The sequence below is a fragment of the Dendrobium catenatum genome, unplaced genomic scaffold, assembly GCF_001605985.2.
Source record: "Dendrobium catenatum unplaced genomic scaffold, ASM160598v2 fragScaff_scaffold_1220, whole genome shotgun sequence".
Classification (NCBI taxonomy): Eukaryota; Viridiplantae; Streptophyta; class Magnoliopsida; order Asparagales; family Orchidaceae; genus Dendrobium; species Dendrobium catenatum.
The window spans coordinates 6,242,786-6,255,239 of NW_021319682.1; the positions used below are offsets into that span (position 1 = coordinate 6,242,786).

General features: G+C 34.5%; 1 long non-coding RNA gene across 3 annotated transcripts; it reads right to left on the bottom strand.

Moving 5' to 3' along the window:
- Positions 1–379: 379 nt before the first annotated feature.
- On the bottom strand, positions 380–11,945 carry LOC114580723. 3 transcript variants are annotated; one of them, XR_003702281.1, is made up of 3 exons: positions 11,592–11,945; positions 3,293–4,060; positions 380–2,841 (listed from the first exon to the last, which is right to left on the bottom strand). It is a non-coding gene; the product is annotated as an uncharacterized LOC114580723 (long non-coding RNA). The 3 variants fall into 3 exon arrangements; XR_003702282.1 differs by having other exon boundaries at positions 384–2,841; positions 3,481–4,060; XR_003702283.1 differs by lacking the exon at positions 380–2,841 and having other exon boundaries at positions 2,972–3,397; positions 3,481–4,060.
- Positions 11,946–12,454: the final 509 nt, after the last annotated feature.

The window sequence follows — 12,454 nt, forward strand, 5'->3', positions numbered from 1 at the left end:
TCCGGTAAGGCCAAAACTAAAGCTGTACTCTAGGTCACCTTGATGGATTCAAAGCCTCGTTGTTGTTTTGTTGTCCAAATAAACTACTTTTCCTTAAAATAATTGGTTATCAAGGCCATGAGGACACTAAATCTACGAATGAAACGACAATAGAAATTGGCAATACCATGAAAACTTCAAATGTCAAACAATGAGCATGAAACTGGCTAGTCCAAAATGGAGAACACCTTACAAGGGTCGACTTCCAATCCTCTAATAGACACAATAAAACCCAAAAAGTAGACCCGAGTAGTGAAAAATTCACATTTAGCATGATTCAAGTATTGTTTATCAAGTTTTGGAAAATAAAAGTGAGATGTTGAATATGTTCATCAAATGTTTGACTATAGACAAGAATGTCATTGAAGTAAACAACACAAAATTTTCCAAGGAAAGCTTTGTGTTCCCCATTCATGAGCCGCATGAATGTTTTCGGGGCATTGCACCATCCAAAGAGCATAACCTTCCACTCATAGAGCGCTTGACGATTCTTGAATGATATTTCCATTCATCTCCAGGTCTAATACGAATTTGATGGCAGCCACTACAGAGGTGAAATTTTGAAAAAATCTGAGATCCAACTAGTTTATCAAGCAAATCTTCTATCCTCGGCAGGGGAAATCTAAATTTGGTTGTGATATTGTAAATGGCCCTACTGCCAATGTATATTTTTCACTTTCCATCCTTCTTTGGAACAATTAGTGTTGGGAAAACACACAGACTTAAACTTGGTTGGATCAATTGTTTCTCCAAGAGGTCATCTACTAAGTCTTGCAAAATCTTGTGTTCTCATGAGTTCATTTTGTAATGGGGTAGATTTAACAATGTCACTCCTGGAATGAAGTCTATTTGATGTTGAAGAGCTCGCAATGGTGGTAAGGTTGAAGGTAGTTCAGTTGGGCTAATATCTTTGAATTTCTGTAACAATTCTGAATTCGGTTCTGGCATGGGAAAATCTGCACTGTGAGGTGGAATTTCAGTAGCAACAAGAGCAAAACTGTAGCAGGCTTGCAGCAATGGGTATAGCACGTCCAGATATTAGATTTAGAACAGCCTTGTCTTTATTAATTCGGACAGATGTTTCTATTACATTTGGTAGTAGTCTTAACTTCCTCCCCTACAATCAAATGAATATGTGTTCAAGCGACAATCATATATTGCTCCAATATCGTATTTTTAGGGATGACCTATGATAATATGGCAAATGTCCATTTCAAGGACATCACAAAGCACTTCACAAGAATAATGTTTCCCAATGGAAAATTTGAACCTACACATTTCAGTAACCTATATATAGATTCCTTTTTTAAGCCAACTGATTTTATACGGTCCAGGATTCTTAGTTGTTTTTAATTGTAAAGAAATTACAAGAAATTGTAATACAATATTCTCAATACACTCAATATCTATGAGTAAGTCACACACCTTTCCATTCATAGTGTTACGAGTTCTAAAGATAGCATTGCATTGAGTGGTAACAGGTTGTCGAGGAGCTTATAAAAGCTTTTCTAAGATGCAAAGAATAGCTTCACCTTCATCATCCACCACATCCTCAGCCTCATCTTCACCATCTCCATCAGGACTAACCCAATTCTCTATCTGGTCTCCTTCGGCAATCTGAACATGGGGTTTATTCAGGCATTCATTCGACTTATGGCCCAACTGAAAATAGTGAAAACATTTGAAGTTTGTTGGTTTACAGAATGGAACATCTTTAACTGTAGCATGGGGTCTAACTGGAAGTTTTGGATTAGCTGGCTGTTGGTAGTTTGGCACAGTGTGTACTGGGTTTGTATTTGCTTGGAACCAACTACAAGATTTTTGGAATCTGTAGCATGCTTACTATAATGACGGCGGTTGGATGAACTTTTAGATTGTCTAAGCAGATGCATCTCTGCCTTGAAAGAAAAATCCGCGACTTGGGAAAGCGACCAACCATATTGAGTTCTATCTTGTCTTCTATAACATCCTTGAGCCCTCCAATATATCGAGCAACTAATTGATTGTTAGATTCATTAAGATTATTGAGAACACTCAACCTAAAGAACTCTTCAGTGTATTCGCTCACAGAATAATTTCCTTGCACACAATGTTGGTATGTTAAATAGAGCATTTGTTCAAAATCGGTTGGGAAGAAGTAACCCCTCATCAATTGTTTCATTTTATACTAGCTCCTAACAGCTCTTTTTCCTTCACGCCTTCGAGTTTGCAACAGTTGTATCCACCACGCACTAGCACCACCCTTCAATCAGCAAGCCATGTACTTCACATGTTTGTCTCGTTCAATCTCATGTATTCAAAGAAAGCTTTTACTGCTCTCTCCTTCATTGTGCAATCGTGCATCAAAAAATGGGATATCCAATTTAACTCGAAATTCACCTTAGTGGAGATGAAATAGGTCTCACGTGCGCCTGTCCACATTATTATCCATATAATCTCCATCTTCTGAATCGAAAACTTTGAATGTTTTCCTATATTCGTAATCTCCATCCGAATCTGAGAGTTCTGGAAATAAATCTTGGTTCATTTTCAATGAACGTTCGAACATTACCCCTCGTGCAGCTGTCAATATAGTTGTTGGAACTGCACGTCAAGGATTCACGTTGGTGCCATTACCAATATTGATGGCTTGAATCACCTCCCTCATTTCTATAGCAAAGAGAAGGAACCTGCCGAGAGATCCCCCAACTGTTTCACGTCATTTGTTTGTGCCGTCCACACAGCATCCAAGTTCTGATCTTCTTCCTGAGTCGCCCGGTGACTATCTTCTGCCTTATTATGTTAGACCATGTCGATGAGGCTCTGATACCAATTGGTGTGGAAACCATTCAGGCAACAACACAATAGCAAAAACAAGTAGCCAAGTAAACAAATATAAGCAAAAAAATAGGGGAAATAGTACTAGTTTCCCCTTCTAATTCATCCCTATATATATATATACTCTACTATAAGTTTTCTAATATTAGTAAGGTAAAAATATACTCTATTGAAAAAAAACAAAAAGAACAATGAGGTTTAGTGCTGCAGAGAAACGAAATATTGTTTGTTGGAGTAAGTTGATCAGGTGATAAGGCACCACATCAAATAATTAGAGGAAATGATACTTATTGAAGCAACCAATAAGGGGAACATTGTGAACCACATGATTGGAGAATTTGCTAGAATCAAGGACATTGTTTAAAATTGTTCAATATAAGGCTCGCGTTGAGGCCCGCCTCAACACAATTCTAATGAAAAATGCATCGAGGCTTACGCAACAAACTTTGTTTATGAGGATTGCGCCTCAGCTTGGCTGAGGCAAGCTGAGGCCCGCCTTGAGGCACACCACGCCATGCTAACGTGAGGCTTACCCCTCACCCTGTTTATATATATTTTTTATTAAAACTTAACTAAATCAGAAATTAAAGCCTAAAAAAAATCACGCTTTAATACAACCCCAACCTGCAACAACTTCCTTTCGACTTCCTTGACCTCCAATCCTCCATTTTCTCCATAGTCAATAACATCGTAGCCGCGAGGGATCACTTGAAAATAAAAAAACACCACCACTTACTTTAAAATTTTAAGAGTATTAATCTCATATTTATATTAATGAAAAAAAATTATGAAAGAAAAAGATGATTAAAATAAACAAAGAAGAATCAAATTCGGAGACATTGGACTCCATAGGATGAGAGAAGAGAGAGACCAATTTGTTATTAAGATGACGGCTTATATAAAAACCTCCTTAGTGATGACTGTGCAGATGAAATCTAAGTTGAGAGAGAGAAACAGCCGTTAGAGAGAGAAACAGGCAGATTTTTTTGAATTTTCAATTCCCAGTTTTTCTGCTTCCTCCACCGCCGGCCCTTGGCGATGACGGAGGAGGACCGCCGATCTTTGGTCGGCGTGTCTATCGTTACTGAAGGTTTGGAGGGACAAATCAGATTAGTTGATGATTCGATCCCGCAATTGGTTGATGATATCGTCCATTTCAAAAATTCTGCAAGACCTCTGATTATCAGAGAGGAAAGCGAGTCACCTGCGAAGAAGAAAGATGAATTAGTGGTAGGCAAAGGCAAAGGTATTTTGAATCTTCCAGCTATTAATACTCCGAGCCTTAAAAAATATAAAGCAGATTTGAATTAGAATTTTAATGATGTGGAAGCTTCATCATCGAATGTGAAGATTTTTGTTAATAAGTTTAGTTGTTCAAATGCAATCTCTGACCTATGGCCAGAGATAAATGCGAATAACCAGAGTATTATTAACAATTCTTCTCATTCAAATGATAAGCATCCTTCTAATCTCTGCTCTGATTTGCCGGCTAAGAGTTTTTTGCAAGCAGTAGTTGGTGATAAGGTTTCTGGTGAAGATATGACAAAAAATTCAGAACATGGCGCTACAGATAGAGTTCCTAAAGCTTGGATGAAGACACATCACATCAAACTCAGTTATGATTTGAGTTCTACTCTTGTTACTGATGACGGGATTAATGTTATTATGAATGAAGATATGGAAAATGTTAATTCATACGTTTTGAGAAACTCATTGGTTATCAAAGTCTTGGGAAGTTATATTCCACTCCTAGTCTGCAGCAGAGAGCTCTGAAAGCAATGGTTCAGATTTGGGAAATTTCATCTAACCACCTTGGGTCTTGATTGGATCCTATGCTCTTTTACCAATCCAGATGCTGTGGATGAAGTACTTGAAGGAGGTCCTTGGTTCATTGGAGGTAACATCATTGGTTTGGATAGATGGTCCCCCACTTTCTCACCTAAATCTCTTAAAGGTCTTACAGCACCTATTTGGATTCATATGCCGTGTCTACCTCTACACTGCTGGGATGAACAAAATATTTGTAGAATTGCATCTATGATAGGAGCTCCCTTATATCTAGATGGCAACTCTTTTAAATGGGGAAAGAGGGAATATGCTCGTGTATGTGTTCGCATTGATCTTGATAAAAAATTACCAAGAGGTGTTTGGATTGAAGGAAAGCATGGTATATCCTTCCAAAAACTAGAATATGAGAAGATTTCTTCTCTTTGCTTCCACTGTGGAAAAATTGGCCATTTGAAGAACAAATGTCCTTCTATAACAGTTGCTCCTAAGAAAAATGCTGCTGAAAAAAATTTGAATCATGAAGAAGGATATTCCAATGGACAAGATGAATTAGGTCCTTGGATTCAGGTTAAACTCAAGAAGAACAAAGCCTTTGGGAAGAATCCTCCTAAACAAAATTCAGCTCTTCATAAAGATCCTCCAGCTTTGTTGCAATCCATTATAGAAGAAGGTGAAATAATTGAATCACACTGTAATTCTGAAATTCAGAATTCTGTAATAGCTGTGAAGAACAACTTTAATATTATGGACAGTCTTCAGGATGGCTACTTGGAGAAGAAAAATTTTTCTTCTATTTCAATTACTACATAGGGGAAGGGTTGCTTGCGAACTCAAGTAAATCCTAATGGATTACTTGCGAACTCAGGTATTCCCTATCATAAGTCTGGTCTTATAACTCAAACAGAAAATGTTGAACTGAATTCAATCAGCAATTCTGCTGATTTGGTATCAAAAGAAGCTATTAGTATGGAAATTCCTAAAGTTAATGACAAAGAAAACAAGTTCTTCTTACTGAAACATGTGAATGAAGAGGGTAATGAGATTTCTACCAAAGCAAAGTCTTTAATTGATAAGGAAGAAAAACATCAGGTTTTGGAAATTTTAAATGATGATGCAGAAATCAAGTCTACTGTGATTCCTAATTCATTCAATATCATGAATATTACCAATCATTCGGTAGTTTATGATAAAGACATTGATGAGAAACTTGATAAATTTGAAGAAGATATTGAAGATGGCATAGAGATATCTTCCACTCCAGTCACAGCAAGGATTCGAACTAATATCAAATTCAAGCTCCAAAAGGAATTGAAATCTTTAGGTAATGTTAGCTTACCTTCAAAACTCAGGAAAGGAGAGTTGATCAAAAGGAAAGGTAGTGCGTCTTTTCCCACTTCTATTCCAAAATGAGCTCTTTTATATTCTGGAACTGTAGGGGGGCTAGAAAAGCTGAGGCCTCCCGATATCTGAAAGATATTATAAAGGATAATGATGCAATTTTTGTGGGTCTTATTGAGACTAAAATTTCTTCTATAGACTCTTTGGAGTTCAAAAGATTTATAGGAGAATTATGGGATTTATATTTATTTTCAGCTAGAGGTTTATCTTGTGGCATTATGGTGTGTTGGAGGTCGGATTTGGCCAAGTTTTCTGTTATGGAATCTAATAATCAGCTAGTTGTGGGAGAATTAAGCATTGCAAACAAAAAATCTTGGATTATAGCAACTATCTATGGCATCACAGATATTGGAGAAAGAAAAATCCTTTGGAACAATCTGGAGAAATTTAAAACATCTAAATTTCCTATGGTTATGGGAGGAGTCTTCAATTGCATCTTATCTCAAGATGATAAAAAAGGAGGAAAAAAATTTTCTTTAACACAAGGAGCTCAAGACATGCTTTCATTTTTGAGAGATTGTGATTTTCATGACACTAGATTTATTGGTCCCATGTTTACATGGTGTAACAATAAATCAGGTAATGCCCGGATCTTAGAGAGATTAGATCGATGCATTCTTAACTGCACATCCTTAAATCACTTAAAAATTGCAGTGGTTAAACATCTAGCCCGTATTGCATTTGACCATTGTCCAGTACTGATGTTAAGGATTTCTTCTACATAAGTTCATAAAAATCAAAATCTGAGATTAGATTTGAAGATATCTGGCTTTCTTATCCAGCTTCTCACTCGGTGGTCTGGTATGCTTGGAATAAACCTTCAGGAGGCAAAGCAGATTTTTATTCTGAATAGTAAATTCAGACGTTCCATAAAAGCCCTGTTTTTTTGGAATAAAGCCAAGCACAAGAGCTTAACAGAATTGAAAAACAGTTTAAAGAATGAAATATTGGAGCTACAAGAAGAAGAGTCATCAACGGGAATTATCTCTGATCTGAAAATTGACCTGTTGAGATCCAAAGTTCGGGAATTGAATGCAACACTTGGACGGTTATGCACATGGTGGAGGCAAAGATCCAACCAAAACTCGTTGGCTAAAAGAAGGAGATTGTAATTCGAATTTTTTCATGTTTCAGCTATAGCAAGGAGAAACTTTAATTGGATCAACCATATTAACAATGAAGCTGGCTTATTGATTGAAAATCAGGAGGAAATTTCAGAACTGTTTTTGAATTTCTTTAAAAACAAATGGAGGAGTAGAGTTTGCTCTTTGAATAATTGGCCTCCTTGTTCTAAAAAAATTGTAGCTGCAGATTCTATAATGCTTGATAAAGATTTTTCTATAGAAGAATTGGAAGCGGTTGTCAAGAAATTGGGTTCGAATAAAGCCCCGGGGAGAGATGGAATTACTTACTCCTTTATCAAAGCTTATTGGCATATTATACACAATGATTTGTGGAATGCTGTTAATATGTTCTTCAAAACTAGTTCTATGTGCTCGGATTGGAAAGATACTAATGTGGTGCTCATCCCTAAGGTCAACAATCCTGTATTACCTTCTAATTTCAAACCCATTAGTTTGTGTAATACAATCTACAAAATTGTGGCCAGCATGATATTAAATAGAATGAGTAATCTTTTTCCAAAAATTATTTCTGAAGTTCAATATGCCTTTGTGAAAGGGAGACTTATGTCGGATCAAATTCTTCTAGCACAAGAGCTATTTCACAAATTTAGATTTTTCAAATCTAAAAAGGGATTTGTTTCTATTAAAATTGACATGGAGCAAGCTTACGATAGCATGAGTTGGTCTACTCTAAATCAAGTGCTTCATTGGTTTGGATTTCCTTCTAAATTTTCATTACTTATTATGGAATTTGTGATGAATCCAAAATTTTCCATATTGATTAATGGAAAATACTCAAATTGGATTGTTTCTAAATGTGGATTTAGACAAGGATGTCCACTTTCTCCTTACCTCTTTATCATGTCTCCCAACTTTTACCAGAAGAATTTACAAGGATAGGAGGTAATATTGGGATGAGAATTTCTCCTAATGCTCCTTTGATCTCTCACCTTATGTATGCAGATGATATAATCACTTTTCAGAGGCTAAAAAGAAGAGTTTGAAGACTATTTCTGAAATCTTGAAAAATTACTGCAGGTGGACAGGGCAACAAGTGAACTCAGGCAAGTCTTCTTTGATTTTTAGCAAATTCATTTCTAGAAGTTCAATTAGAACTCTTTCTAAAATAATGAATTTTAAAGTTAAGAAAGAGTTGGAGTTTCTTGGTACTAAGATAGTATTAAGAAGACTAGTTAAATAAGACTTCAATTATTTAATTGAAAAAGCTGTGGCCAAAGTTAATATGTGGGGAAACAAGTTCATTTCATTAGCTGGAAAAATTGTGCTACTAAATGCTTCGTTCCTTTCCTTGCCAATTTTTCATCTACTCTATCTCTTATTCCTTTGAGTATTCTAAAAGAGATAGATAAGATGTGCAGAAACTTTTTATGGAATAAAAGAGACGAAAATTTTGGTATTCACTTTGTAGCTTGGAATGTTATTTGCAAACCAAAATGCAAAGGTGGTAGAGGAGTGCAATCGATGTTGGATAGAATTGGACCTTTAAGAGCTAAATTGGGTCTCAATTTTATTTCAAATCCCTCATCATTATTGAATAAAACGTTGTCTGCCAAATACGGGAATGACATATGGGAAAGTGGAAATAGATGCTATTCCTCTTCTACATGGAAAATTATTTTGAATGGAGCTAATTACTTAATCCCTCTCTTGAGATGGAAGATTTGTAATGGACAAGATGTGAATATTATGAATGATGTTTGGATTATGGATAGATGCTTAAATAAGTGGCCTACTTTTACATCCATAATAGATCAACAGTGTCAAAATATTTCAGCATTCATTAGAAATGGTGAATGGAATGTTGACTACTTAAAGAAATTCTTCGGTTTATAGCTTGTTTCATTAATCTGTCAAGTACCCATATTCACAAATTCAGATAGTGATTGTCTGGAATTTATTTCAAAATGTTCGGGTAAATCAGTTGCTGCTATGGCTTACGAAAAAACTAGAGAACAGAACATGTATATTCTTAACTGGACATGGACTAAAAATCTCAAACTAAGACCTCAAGTTGAATAATTTTGGTGGCGTCTTTGTATTAATGCTTTACCTTCGAAATGCTTTCTTCATCATAGAGGTATTATTGAAGATAATGAATGTCCAAGACTGTGTAAAAGCATGGAAGACTCGGAACATATAGTTGTTAATTGTGATATTATCAAATATGTTTGTGACAAGCTGAAGAAATGGAATTTTCAGTTGCCTGCCTTTAATTCTTTGGATGATTGCGTGAAAGAACTAATGAGGCTCTCGGTTCAGAATCCTATTATTGGAAATTTATATTGTTCGGTAATCTTTTGCTGCTGGAAAAGCCGAAACAAATTGATCCATGGTGGCAAAGAAGATAGCTCTTATCTGTTAGCAGCTAATGCATTAGAATATGCATTTGGTTCTTTCCATAAGAATCCGGTCTGGAATATCTGGGAAGCTAATCAGCACTTTGTGCTGGGTTTGAAAGCTTGGCTTCCTCCACCTCCAGGTTGGATCAAATGCAATGTTGATGCTTCACTATACAGTAATAATTTAGCTGGAATAGGAGGTGTTTTCAGAGACGACAAAGGAAGATTTTGTGGAGCATTTGGTTTCAGCATTAATCATTGGGATAGTGCTCAAGCTAAAATACATTCTATTCTTTCCTTAAGAAAGTACGTTCAAGACTGGATGCTTGACGCTAAAGGCTTCATGATTGAAGGTGATAATCACAACGTTATTGTTCTTTTTCAAAGAGCTCTTCAAAATAATTCCATTTCAGAAGAATATTTAAATCCTAAGGATTTAGATTTTCTTAAAGATTTTAAGCAAGTTATTTTTTCTTATGCTAGTAGATATTGTAATAAGTTAGCCGACATGTGTGCTAACCATGCTCTTATTTCAGATTTTTTTTGGAAAGATCTGAATGAGAATAGTATCCCTCCTTTTCTTCATCTGTTGAAGAAGGAGTTTATTTGTAATTAACTGGTCTAATAAAAATTTATGCTCTTTGCATTTTCTCAAAATAAAAAAGATGAAATCTAAGTTTTTGTCAACTATTTCAGTTTTCTTGAGGAATATAATGTGGATGAGTAGGAAACTAAGAGAGAAGGAATTTGGAGTTGAACTTGATATTTTATGATACTTTTATGTCATTCATATATTTAATATTATTTTGTTATTATAATGTTTGAATTTCAAATCTATTTCATGTAATTTATCACTTGCCACTTTATGTCTTATGCAATTTTTTATTTCATATGTATGTCAATTTGTTACTTCATAATTCAATAAAGAAAATGTAACATATCTTTTTTTAACATATTATTCGAGCATAATATAAAAAATCACATTAGACATTTATTTTGACTTAACGCAATTTTTTGGTTTTGAGGCTTACGTCTCAAAACGCCTTGAGGCTTACGCCTCGCCTCACAAACAAAAAGCACCTCAATAACCAATTGCGCAATTTTAAACCTTGATCAAGGATAAAAATTTAATGTTTTTTTTGTTTTTCCATCTCTACAAGTGAGAGAGAGATTTATGTGTAGGGAGATGGTTATTGTAGCAAACCATGAAATAGAGATTTCAGATAGTTTTAGAAATTTTATTCGTATTGAAATGTAGAGCAGAAAGTCCAGAAAAAAATGGAGACCCTCAAAGGATAAGGATTAAAGAGTCTTTTGTGAAATTGAAGAAAGTTTAATGTTTTGTGAATTTGAATCTTTTGATTAATTGAATGGCCTAGATTTTGTCTAGGGAACTGATTGGTATTTATTTTAGAATATCAAGGCTTCAAGACACAATTTAATAATACCATCGATAGCATATATGATAATTCTCTCTTTTTTGGTTTGCATACGCGATTATAAAATTCCTCAAAATATATTCAATTGTTCATACTAAATTCCTATAATCATGGTATTTATATTTAATATTGTATTTTTTTTAACTAACATTTGCGGTCTAATAACAGATACAGAAGAGTATAGTTGTATTTCAGCTAATTTCATATTTATTGTTCATGGTTAACGACTTAAAATATAATATTAAAGTTTTAATTGGCAAACTGATTTTACAATTAATTCTATTTTTTTCTAGTCTATCCTTCCTTGCAACAGGGGTACGTGACTACTTTTTTTCATAAAAGGAATATATAGTTGGAGCTCCATTGCAGAGGTTCAAAATACGGAGGCAAAAGGAAGTCATGAGAACATGCAGAATTTAAATAGGTAATGAATCTCAAAAGAAGATTGAAGTAAAGACTTTTAACAACTGAACCGTATGATTCACATAAGATTTGCTAAACATTGAAGAAATGGCGGGTTGTTTAAAAAAAAACTAATCTAACGGCACGAGAGGGTTAAGTTAGGCAATGTTTTTAGAAGATGGAAGGCCCGACAAAAGGACATGAAGAAAACCCTGAAAGCATACCTTTTATATGCAGCGATTGAACAGAATGAAATCGTGCTTGTCCTCGAATCCGAGGAACTGAGCTGAGATCCAGGCCTTTTTGCCTTCACGGGGAACAAATTAATAGCCCTTGATTTAAACGCAAGCCGATCAGAGAAATTTGATTCGAGATATCAAAAACAGCTTAGAATCCAGGGGGAGGAGAGAGAGAGAGAGAGGGGGTGGGGAGAGTGAGTGAGGACGGAACAATTGAGGATCGAGCTCAGCATAGGAATACCGCTGAGGTGATGAAGGCCGGAGATGAGATCATCTCCAACCGAACCTTAAACGGACGTAAGCCGTCGGCAAATTGCTCCACCCGCCGCAAGAACTGTACGACCCTTCACCAATAAAAAAAAAATCCTATGAAAATTTTAAAAATTCAGTTACTAAGTTTAGATTGTTTTTATTTTATTATTATTATTATTATTATCATCAGTGCTTTAAAAATCGGACCGGACAGGCCGGTAAAATAATTTATCATTAATAATTTTATGTATTTAATTATTTATTAATTATTTAAGATATAAATTTATAAAAGAAATTTGGTATACAACATAAACATGTAAAATATATTTAATCATATAATATAAAATAAGAATAATTTATATTAAATTTATAAACTTATGTTATAATTAAATTTATATTAAATATGTATTTATATTAAATTATATGGTTATATATAAATTTAATTTACATTAAAAATTAAATTTAAAATTCAAAAAATATTTAAATTTAAAATTATCATATTTTTATGAGTGTAAATTCTTATAAATATGAGATTTAGAATTTTTTTCTTTTATGTGAGATTTTAATATAATTCTTTTACTTAATTATATAAAATT